Genomic DNA, 12,241 nt, shown 5'->3' with positions numbered 1-12,241 from the left:
GAACGCTGTAGGCGCCATCCTGTCCCAACGCCAAGGACCTAAATCATGAATGCATCCTGTAGCATTCTTTTCCAAAAAACTAAATACGTCAGAAAAGAACTACGATGTGGGAGATCGGGAACTCCTGGCAATCAAACTGGCTTTAGAAGAATGGCGGTACCTACTTGAGGGGGCAACACATCCAGTATTAATTTTTACAGATCATAAAAATTTGGAATATCTCAGAACAGCCAAGCGTCTCAGGCCCCGGCAGGCAAGATGGGCTCTCTTCTTCTCCCGTTTTAATTTTCACATAACCTACAGACCAGGATCCAAGAACAGTAAACCCGACGCATTATCCCGTATGTTCTCTGAAACCGAAGCCTCATCCCCTCCGGACACCATTTTGCAAGCCGGGAACTTTCTATTAACACAAACCAGTTTTCTGTCACAGGTTCGGCAGTCGTCTCAAGGTGCATCAGTCCCTCCAGATATTAACCCCCAAGAAAAAGATGGTCTTCTCTGGCGAGGAAGTAAACTATTCATTCCTCAAAATCTTCGCACCTCCGTTCTACAGGCTTGTCATGACTATCCCCTGGCGGGTCACTTTGGGGGTCACAAGACGATAAATTTAGTTCAAAGGCATTTCTGGTGGCCAAACCTTGCGAAAGACTGCAGGAACTATGTTAGCTCTTGTTAAACCTGCCTCCGGAATAAAAACAGCAAGAATAAAGCTTGGGGATTGTTGAGGCCATTACCTATCCCTGAAAGACCATGGGATAAGATCGCAATGGACTTTATTGTTGAGCTTCCCCCCTCTGAAGGATTCTCCTCTATCTTCGTGGTGGTGGATCGCTTTTCCAAAATGGCACATTTCATCCCCATGAAGGGAACTCCATCTGCAACCGAGACAGCCAGAGTATTCATTAAAGAAATTGTCAGACTCCATGGAATTCCCGGTGATATTGTCTCTGATCGTGGAGTCCAATTTACGTCAAAATTTTGGAAATCATTATGTGAAGCTCTGGGTATCAAGTTAAATTTCTCTTCAGCCTACCATCCCCAAACAAACGGGCAGACTGAACGCACTAATCAAACGTTAGGACAATATTTACGTTGTTTCACTTCTTTTTCTCAGGAGGATTGGGCTTCGTTACTACCCTTGGCAGAATTTGCATTTAACAACTCTACTCATTCCGCCACAAACCAGTCACCATTTTACTCCAACTATGGGTTTCATCCCTCCTTCCTGCCAACACATCCTTACCGGATTCTCCTGTACCAGCCATCCAGGATAGGCTGAATTTCTTTGTTATCAACAATCAGGTACTTAAAGAAACCCTCTCTAAGGCTCAGGAGGACGATAAAAAAATTTTTGACAGGAAGAGAAGGGGGGAATTGGATTTAAAAAACGGTGATCGTGTGTGGCTGTCAACTGCAAACCTGAAACTGGCGTGTCCCTCTAAAAAATTGGGACCCAGATATTTGGGACCTTTTCCAATTAAGAAGAAAATTAATTCAGTAGCCTATGAACTTGAACTTCCCGGCTCATTTAAAATCCATCCTGTATTTCACACTTCTCTACTTAAGCCTGATGTACCCAATTCCTTTCCAGGTCGGGAGTTAAGCCCTCCAGAAGCTATATGGGTAGACGGGGAGGAGGAGTTTGAAATCGAAGCCATTCTGGATTACAGGAAGCGTCAAGGACAAAACCAATACTTGATTAAGTGGAAAGGCTTTGGCCCTGAAGAAAATTCCTGGGAACCCGAAGCAAATCTTCATGCCCAGAGGCTTATACGGGCTTTTCATCGCTCTCAAAGGTCGGTTCTAAGGGGCACCCGGAGGATGCCCTTAAGGGGGGGGCACTGTCAGGGAACTCACCATACGTATGCCCGTCCCCGTATAGCGACAGTTTCCCTTCGTTCCAGGCGGCATGCGCAGTGTCCCCGTCAGAGGCGTACGAATTCCAGGACGAACGGACGTATGCTAATCCGAACACGTGGACGTACGCAAATCCGAACACGCGAAGACACCCGCGCAAACTGAACGGATGTACGTATTCACGCACGGACAGCCACTTCCACCAATCCTGGCTCACTCCCCTCTATATAAACAGGATCCTGGCCTGACATCAGTGCTGGATCGTCTTCAGCTACTCCTGTAGACCTGATCGTTGCTCCTGTGACCTTGCTCCTGTGACCTTGTTCCCGTGATCCTTGTTCCCGTGATCCTTGTTCCCGTGATCCTTGTTCCCGTGATCCTTGTTCCCGTGATCCTTGTTCCCGTGATCCTTGTTCCCGTGACCCGTTCTTTGGATACCCTGTGCTACTATCTCCTGGACTACCTTTGACCCCGGCTTGGACTTCGACTTTGGCTTGTCTCCTGAATCTGTACCTCGTTTGCTTGCACGTTGCCAGACCCTTGCTTGTTCCTGATTACGCACCTGCCTCCTGTTATTGTACCGCATTGCCTGCCAGTTGCCGACCTTGCCTGTTACAGACACGCAGTGCTTCCTGCACACCTGCTGATCTTCCGGTGCCTACCTACGTGACCAGTCAACATCTCTTCTACCGTGAGGACCCAGCATTTCCAAGGTCTGCTACTTCCACCTTCAGGCACCTGCACCCTTTCGTGTCCTCACGCTCCCTGTCCCCATCCTCAGGGGCGTGGAGACCGGAACCATGCGAGAGGCCACCCTCAGCAGTCTGACTCCACTGTAAGGTACGTGACAATAACATAGTTACATAGTTACATAGTTAGTCAGGTTGAAAAAAGACACAAGTCCATCCAGTTCAACCTTAAAAACAAATAAATAAAATAAAAAATAATCGTACAATCCAGATACCCAATTTTATGCCCACAATTGATCCAGAGGAAGGCGAAAAAAAAACCCAGCAGAGCATGCGCCAATTTGCTACAGCAGGGGAAAAAAAAATTCCTTCCTGATCCCCCAACAGGCAATCGGATTTTCCCTGGATCAACTTTACCTATGTTAGTACCTAGTTATATTATGTACCATCAGGAAAGTATCCAAGCCTTTCTTAAAGCAGTCTACTGAACTGGCCAGAACCACCTCTGGCGGGAGTCTATTCCACATTTTCACAGCTCTAACTGTGAAGAAACCTTTCCGTACTTGAAGATGAAATCTCTCTTCCTCTAGACGTAAAGAGTGCCCCCGTGTCCTCTGGGTTGACCGTACAGAGAACAACTCAACACCAAGTTCACTATATGGACCCCTAATGTATTTGAACATGTTGATCATATCCCCCCTTAATCTCCTCTTCTCAAGAGTGAATAAATTTAGTTCCTCTAATCTCTCCTCATAGCTGAGTTCCTCCATGCCTCTTATCAGTTTGGTTGCCCTTCTCTGCACTTTCTCCAGTTCCCCGATATCCTTTTTGAGAACTGGTGCCCAAAACTGAACGGCATATTCCAGGTGAGGTCTTACTAATGATTTGAACAGGGGCAAAATTATATCTCTTTCTCTGGAGTCCATACCTCTCTTAATACAAGAAAGGACTTTGCTCGCTTTGCAAACAGCAGCTTGGCATTGCATGTTGTTATTGAGCTTATGGTCTACCAAAACCCCCAGATCCTTCTCCACTATGGATTCCCCCAGTTGTACTCCCCCTAGCATGTATGATGCATGCATATTCTTAGGCCCCAAGTGCATAACTTTACATTTATCAACATTAAACCTCATCTGCCACATAGTCGCCCAATTAGACAGTGTATTGAGGTCGGCTTGTAAATTGGAGACATCCTGTAAAGACGTTATTCCACTGCATATCATGGTGTCATCTGCAAAGACAGAAATATTACTTTTGATCCCAGACCCAATATCATTTATAAAGATGTTAAAAAGTAAGGGTCCCAGCACTGAACCTTGGGGTACACCACTGATAACCTTAGACCATTCAGAGTAAGAATCATTAACCACTACTCTCTGAATTCTGTCATTAAGCCAGTTTTCTATCCATTTACAAACTGATATTTCCAAACCTGTAGACTTTACCTTACACATGAGCCGTGTGTGGGGAACTGTATCGAATGCTTTTGCAAAATCCAAGTATACCACGTCCACCGCCACCCCTCTGTCCAAGGTTTTTACTTACCTCCTCATAAAAAGAAATCAGATTTGTCTGACAACTTCTGTCTTTCATGAATCCATGTTGTCTGTTGCTTAAAGTGTTTTTGTTCAGCAAGAACTCGTCGATGTGGTCTTTTATTAAACGCTCCAGTATCTTCCCAGCTATAGAAGTTAAGCTAACAGGTCTATAGTTACTTGGTAAAGACTTTGATCCCTTTTTAAATATAGGCACCATGTTCCATGTATACGTCCCTTCTGTCCCTCCACTTCACTGCCAGAACCTCCTTGTTTCTCAGACTTGCGGTTTCTCCTTTTCGCAGCTTCTTGTTCACCAGACTGAGGAAAGCCCTTCCGATTCTTTTTTACAGTGCCACACGCTGGCGTCTTCTTCCGGTGAAGGTTGTGGAACAGGGGCAGAGATGTGTAGAAGTCATCTACATAGAGGTGGTAGCCTTTATCCAGTAGGGGGTATATGAGGTCCCAAACTATTTTTCCGCTGGATCCCAAGTAGTCCGGACAATTAGGGGGCTGTAGCTGGGTGTCCTTCCCTTCGTACACCTTGAATGAATATGTGTACCCTGTGGCTCGTTCGCATAATTTGTAGACCTTCACCCCATAGCGGGCCCTTTTGCTGGGCATAAATTGCTTCATTCTAAGCCTGCCACTAAATTTAATAAGGGACTCATCCACACATATGTGTTGGTCCGGGGTAAACAATTTGGGGAATATTTCTGAAAAATAATTCAGTATTGGTCTAATTTTGTTAAGCCGGTCATAATTTGGATCATTTCGTGGAAGGCACTGGGAATTGTCACTGAAATGTAAGAACCTCAGGATGATCCGATACCTGCTTCTGGGCATTACCGCGGAGAAGAGCGGTGAGTGGTGGAGGGGGTGGGTTGACCAGTAGTTACGTAATTGATTTTTTTTGTTGAGTCCCATATTAAATGTGAGACCTAAAAAAAACCTTGAACTCCTCCACCGTTAGGTCTCTCCATTCGTAGGGACGGGCATAATAAGAGGTCGGATTTTGAAAAATAAATTGTTGTGCATACAGGTTGCACTGGGCCACAATTGATGATAACATATCCTCCGTAAAAATTAAATTAAAAAAAATCTATAGGCGTAAAATTCTCCGTGCCCACCTGGACTCCTGGCTGGGCGGTGAAAGGGGGAACATTGGCCTCTCCTGAATTAGGAGGAAGCCACAAGGGGTTCTGAAGGGCATAGGGAAGGCCAGCATGGCTCCTAACCCTTTGGGGCTGAGATGACACCCCACTGGTACTTGGCCTTTCTTGCTGGGGCACTGCGGTGCTGGTGGACGGCACTGCCTCACTAGAACGCCTTCGCTTGATGGGCCGGATATCTTACTTCTCTGATTCAGTCAGTGTTTCACTGCTGAGGACTGGCTCATAATTTACGTCGGCTTCAGAATCTGAAAAGGAATCTGAAGAGGAGAGCTCCCCGTTGCTCTCGTCGGCCGTGGAAATAATTTGGTACGCCTCCTCAGCGGAAAAGACACGTTTAGCCATGGTAGCACTGATCGGCACTGATGAGGTGGCACAGATGTGCACTGATTTATTGCACAGATGGGCACTGCTGAGGCGGCACAGATGGGCACTGCTGAGGCGGCACAGATGGGCACTGATGGGTCGGCACAGATGGGCACTGATGAGGCAGCAGATGGGCACAGATGGGCACTGCTGAGGCGGCACAGATGGGCACTGCTGAGGCGGCACAGATGGGGTAGAGATGGGCACTGGCAGGGTAGATCTGGGCACTGGCAGGGTATATATGGCACAAAACAGTCAATTTTTAAAACTCGCACGATCTCTCTCCTCACACGCTATCGCTGTGTGAGGAGACAGATTCGGCAATGGGTGATGATCTCATTTGTTTACATTTGAGATCATCACCCATTGGAGGCGGCGATCGCGTTGTAAACGGCCGCTGTGATTGGCCGTTTACAGCGATCTGTGATTGGCTGTGTCCAGGGGACACGGCCAACACAGATTTTCCCCGATGCGCGCTCCCGGGAGCGCGCGGGAGCTCTTAAAGGGGACGACATCAATAGACGTAGTCCCGGAAATTGAGATCCACGCTGTAGCCGTCATTTGACTATAGCGCGGATCTCAAGTGGTTAAGCTTCCCATATCCTCGAAGGCTAAGTCCGTTCGCCTAGAGACCTGGGGAAAAGCTGCATCAACTGGAGGCTTCTTGTTCCATACCTCAGAGTCCTTGTCCTCAAAGGGGAACCTCCTCCTGAGGGACTTGGAGAAAAAAAGAGGCTCTTTCTGGGTCCTTCCACTTTTTTTTTTAACTGAATCCGAAAGGACCATGTGGACCGGAAAAACTCTGCTTTTTGTTTCGTCCATCCCCTGGTACATCTTGTTGTGGACTGACAATTGTACTTTTTACTCCTGATTTTCCAGAGTAGTGTAGATTGCCCTTAAAATTTAATCTACCTCCTCTAGTGATAGCTTGTATCGAGAAGCCATGCTATCCTCTTCCTCTTCAGAGTACCCCCCCCCCCCCCCTTCATCGCCTGAGTCCTCAGTCTCTACTGGTCTAGATGAAGAAGCCTTGGGACTAGGCGGTAGGTTGTGAGGTTCAGCCTGTCCTGATGAGTTTTGTATCAGGATGGACCTGACCGAACTCAGCGAGTTTGTCAGCCCTTTGACCGGGGAAAACAGATCCTTATACTGCTGGGACGTCTCCTCCTCCACCAACTCCTTGATACAAACTCTGCACATCTCCTTCTGCCATGAATCTCTAAGGGGGTTCTTGCAAGAAGGGCATTTCCTCTGCCTTGGTTTAGGCTTTCCTAGTGATTTTTCCTGAAATGACATACAGTTTAAACTCACTTAGTGACTGACTGCTAACAGACCATCACCAAGCCAGTGCAGAGACCCACCACCAACAGGCCACAAGCGAAACCCCTGAATCATGCTGCAGGGTCCGAGTGACGTCACCTCTGACCCTGCAGCGACAGGCCCCCCGACAGGGAGGAAAGCAAAAACACACATAAGGTAGCAAGAAAGCGCCACTGCACCCCACCTACCTGGGTTGGACCGTTGCTGGGGGCACCTGCCTCCACCATAGCTGTCTTGCCCTTGTCCATTCCGCCAAGTAGGACAGCTCCTTTTGGTTAGAATTCCGCCATTCCTTTTGAATTTCCCAACTGCCGCGTCATTAGCGCTGGCCGGAAGCACCGGTCACCTGACCCGCCCCCTAGTCCCCGCGTTCCAGGCGCTTGGAACCACGGCACCATGCCCCCTCAGAGCGCCCTGCGTCACCGGAAGCTACGCGCTCGCCGGCCAGGACCTGGATCCCAAAACTGGGATATGCCGCTGACCTGCAGCGACCCCCGCCAGCTACAGAGCCCTCCCTGCGCTAACCAGTGGCCTCCAGGCACACAACGCTGGCCCTCTCAGGGTCCTCACTCCCCTGAGATGGCGGGACTGGCAGCACCAGGCCAACCCTCGCTCCTTGAGGAGCTTCTGGGCAGGCCATCTGAAAAAACCAACACCACCACCGGTAAGCCTGCTCTCCCCCGGAGAGAGTATAGCTTCCCTGGTTCCAGGCACATGCTTTCACCATGGAGGAAACACAATAACTGAAGCCATGGAGGAAGAGGGAGTTTTTAAAGTGGGCAAGTGTTTCCTGAGAAGAAAGTGGAGCTACACTCTCTCCGGGGTTGTCCTGAAAGGCGATTCGATTTTTGTTACACTGCCCCATTTTATTTTATTTTTTTCACTTTTATTACCATCACAAGAAATGTAAACATCCCTTGTGATAGAAAAGCATGACAGGTCATCTTAATGGAGACATCTAGGGTCTATAATCCATTGATCTCATGCTTTCCAAACCAGTAATTACGAAAATGCTCACAGCTTCTGGTCTCCTAAACTAGTGGTTCTCAACCCTGTCCTCAAGTACCCCCAACAGGCCATGTGTTGGGAATTTCTTTTAGATAAAATAGCTGTCCAAAATACCATGCCATTGACTTGGATTTAAAATATCTGTGCAAGATAAAGGAAAACCTGCAAACATGGCCTGTTGGGGGTACTGGAGGACAGGGTTAAAAACCACTGTACACCATGGAGGTGATCGGAGACTATCCAGTCTCCAGTGACCTCTACAGCAAAATGGCTGGATTGGATGCTGGGCTCCCTGCCAGGATGGAAGAGCCCAAAGAGGCACTAGAGGGCGATGGAGGGGGATTCCCTTCCGCTGCCTTTATAAACAATCCAGTAGCCACTAGGATAGGCTTGCCTTTACTTGTTTAATAAACGCTGAAGTCATAACCCTGGTATAACCATTCGCAGTCAATCACGTACATGTACTTGATCTGGTGGCAAATGGATTTTGTATCCAACATTTTGAGTTGTCTTTCTGTAGCTGCAGGAGCAAAATGGAGGTGATTGGTTCCTCTACATGCCACCCCTCCTATCCTGATCCTCCGCCCCCCCTCCCCCCATCCCTCGCAGTGCTGTCGGTTCATTAACCCCCCCCACCCCCACTGTCAACCGTTGTGGGGGATTCTTTCAGGATGGACAGCAGGGAAGGAGCCAGTAAATGTCATTTACCAGCCCCTTCCTAGTCTTAAAGAATAAAGTCAGTGATCCGTACCAGTCACTGACTATTCATTCAGAACTGAGGGATGATAAACTGTTTACTATGCTTCATTTTGTGAGTGAAGGGGAAGCTCTGTCCATTCATTCTGTGCTGCAGAGATTGCATCTCCTTTATCGGTCTCCGAGGTGAAACATCAATTCTATTTAGACCCCTGATATTTCACCAAAGCGCTCACCCTCTCCCAACAGTGCTCCTAAAAAAATAATAAAAAATGCTAAAACAAGGAAAACAAAACATTTTTTTAAAGGGTTGGGGGTCAGGTGGCCCTTTATGGTTTCTTGCATTAGGGCCCTGAAGGTTCTAGTTACGCCTCTGGTGACATTTGTTTGGAGAAAACTTGGTAAAGCTCACTATATGTTACAGTCTAACTAATTAAAATTTCAGGGCTCATGAGCACTTCAGATTAGAGCCATACTCCTGCATTATTTATGTGGGAGGAGTAGGAGTGGTTGGTACTGCCAGATGTTTTTCGATCAGCCATGGTCAGGAAGCCTGTACAAATTAATGACAGTTCACAGCTAGAGAATACCTATGGTTAGCAACAGATTTATGCCCCTGCATGTAGACAGTTAGCATCATATAAATGTGTGTGGGGGAAACCAAAATTCCCTAAGGACTCATTCATATTACACCATTCCTCATTGAGTTAGTCAACCACATTTGAAAATGAATGGGCTGCAATGCACTTCAACTTGGCCAATGCTGCATTATTTTGCAAATTCTGCATTGTTGCAGAGATGTGCCATGTAATCTGAAGGGATACACATGGTGCATTACCACAACGTGCTGGCCTGAACAAACATTACTTTTAAAAAAAAGGCTTTTTTTTTTACTTTTTAAGCCCTGTTCACACTGGGGAAAACAGACTCCTGGTGATTACCTGCCAGAGGTTTCCCACACCACGTTCTGATGTGAAAAGCTTTTGATTTTGTATAAACGCAAGCTACGTACCTGCATTTAATTTGGTGCTTCTGGCTACTATGAATGGGACCTTAGGCTGGGTTCACACTAATGTGGTCTGCCGCATCTCATGTCATTTGTATAGGAATCGCACCGGATTTTTGTACAAATGACATGCAAATTCAGTGCGGTGCAAATGCCTAAAAAAACTAATTCCAGTCCATAGTATATACACCATAATTCGTAGGCGCTTTAACTTTCACACAAACCAAACACTTATTGGGATCTTTTGTTTAATCAAAAATTAGTACCAGAATATATTTTGGCCAAAATTTATGAAGAAATGTGATTTTATTTTTAGTTGATTTTTATTGGATAGGTTTTATGGCAGAAAGTAATACATCAAAATGTTCAACCGGTTTTCATTAAAAAAAAAAAAATATATAGTGGTGATCAAATATCTATATAATATAACTATTTGACGTAAAAAAAAAAAAAAAAATTTGGGTACAGCATTGCATGACTGTGCAATTACCTGTTAAATTAGGGCAGTGCCGAATCACAAAAAATAGCCTGATTGTGAAGGGGGTAAAACCTTCTGGAGCTGTTTGTGGTTATAACAGACAAACATAATGTACGTAAACAGGCAGCAACCGGGGGGGAAGCCGCAACACAAGCGCCTTTGGGGGGGGGGGGGGGAGCCGCAACACAACTACCTTCGGGGGGGGGGAAGCCGCAACACAACTACCTTCGGGGGGGGGAAGCCGCAACACAACTACCTTCGGGGGGGGGAAGCCGCAACACAACTACCTTCGGGGGGGGAAGCCGCAACACAACTACCTTCGGGGGGGGGAAGCCGCAACACAACTACCTTCGGGGGGGGGAAGCCGCAACACAACTACCTTCGGGGGGGGGAAGCCGCAACACAACTACCTTCGGGGGGGGAAGCCGCAACACAACTACCTTCGGGGGGGGGAAGCCGCAACACAACTACCTTCGGGGGGGGGAAGCCGCAACACAACTACCTTCGGGGGGGGGGGAGCCGCAACACAACTACCTTCGGGGGGGGGGAGCCGCAACACAACTACCTTCGGGGGGGGGGGGGGGAGCCGCAACACAACTACCTTCGGGGGGGGGGGGGAGCCGCAACACAACTACCTTCGGGGGGGGGGGGAGCCGCAACACAACTACCTTCGGGGGGGGGGGAGCCGCAACACAACTACCTTCGGGGGGGGGGGGGAGCCGCAACACAACTACCTTCGGGGGGGGGGGGGAGCCGCAACACAACTACCTTCGGGGGGGGGGGGAGCCGCAACACAACTACCTTCGGGGGGGGGGGGAGCCGCAACACAACTACCTTCGGGGGGGGGGGGGGGAGCCGCAACACAACTACCTTCGGGGGGGGGGGGGGAGCCGCAACACAACTACCTTCGGGGGGGGGGGGAGCCGCAACACAACTACCTTCGGGGGGGGGGAAGCCACAACACAACTACCTTCGGGGGGGGGAAGCCACAACACAACTACCTTCGGGGGGGGGAAGTCACAACACAACTACCTTCGGGGGGGGGGGAGCCACAACTACCTTCGGGGGGGGGGGGGAAGCCACAACACAACTACCTTCGGGGGGGGGAAGCCACAACACAACTACCTTGGGGGGGGGGGGGGGAGCCACAACACAACTACCTTGGGGGGGGGGGGGAGCCACAACACAACTACCTTGGGGGGGGGGGGGGAGCCACAACACAACTACCTTGGGGGGGGGGGGGGGAGCCACAACACAACTACCTTGGGGGGGGGGGGAGCCACAACACAACTACCTTCGGGGGGGGGGGGGGAGAACCATACAAGTAATGATGGCCTGTTACATTAAATTAAAAAAAAAGGGATTTACAAAACACACACACACAGTCATATATAATATACAGACGAAAGATAGGACTGTATGCAGGGAAGAGTAAGGAGAAGCTTCATGGAAAATGGTTGACAACCTTGATTCTCAGAGCCGCTGCTCTACTAGTCTCCAACCAGCAGAGGGCAGTGATACCTTATGTACCATTTCCATACAATGGGTTAGGAATGATGTCTATAGCCCCGAAGATCGTATTATCAGAGGGATTAAGGAGAGGGAGAAAAGGAGACCAATGGGTGGGATTTGCCACCTCAGCCTGAGAGCCGCAGGTGACCACAATTTACACCAACACCGAATACCTGCAGAGACGGGATGCCGCACAACCAGCACAATGCAGCTTGACCCTCAGCCGTTACATGCCCCGCCTCCTTTTGGTCCATTTAAGAGGGAGCTGCTGACGTCACCGCTGTGCAGTGCCCGCCATTTCCCTGATGATCGTAGTGTATCAGTGGTGAGGGGTGGTGAGGTGTATTCCGAAAAGCACATTTTGTGGCTGTAGTGTTTAAAATTAATCTTCACCCAAAACACATTTTTATATAACCTGTGACCTCTGTTTAGTTCATCATCATTTTTTAGAGCCATGCTCCAGGTAGATAGAAAAGGTTAGGCACCTGCATTTGACTTGGACCTCTTGCAGTCCATGTACAGCAGAGCTCAGACTAGAGTAGTAAGAAGAAGCACAGGGAGCCAGTCAGTTGGGCCAAAGTGCAAGAGGCGCGTGATGT

At 48.5% G+C, this 12,241-nt stretch overlaps 1 protein-coding gene across 2 annotated transcripts in view; it reads right to left on the bottom strand.

The window, feature by feature from the left end:
* Nucleotides 1-11,938, bottom strand: part of LOC143987464 (barrier-to-autointegration factor-like protein) — a 37,772-nt gene extending 25,834 nt beyond the window's left edge. The window contains exon 1 of one of the 2 annotated variants that reach the window (XM_077486190.1): nucleotides 11,816-11,938. The gene's annotated coding sequence lies outside the window, so the exon portion shown is untranslated. Of the gene's footprint in view, nucleotides 1-11,595; nucleotides 11,631-11,815 lie in introns of those variants that run through there. The other variant, XM_077486191.1, reaches the window with a different exon arrangement.
* Nucleotides 11,939-12,241: the final 303 nt, after the last annotated feature.

The sequence above is a fragment of the Lithobates pipiens genome, unplaced genomic scaffold, assembly GCF_037356315.1.
Source record: "Lithobates pipiens isolate NorthernLeopardFrog02 unplaced genomic scaffold, aLitPip1_a1.2 Scaffold_18, whole genome shotgun sequence".
Lineage (NCBI taxonomy): Eukaryota > Metazoa > Chordata > Amphibia > Anura > Ranidae > Lithobates > Lithobates pipiens.
Note: the sequence above shows the minus strand (reverse complement) of the source record. Positions and strands in the feature narration are given on the sequence as shown.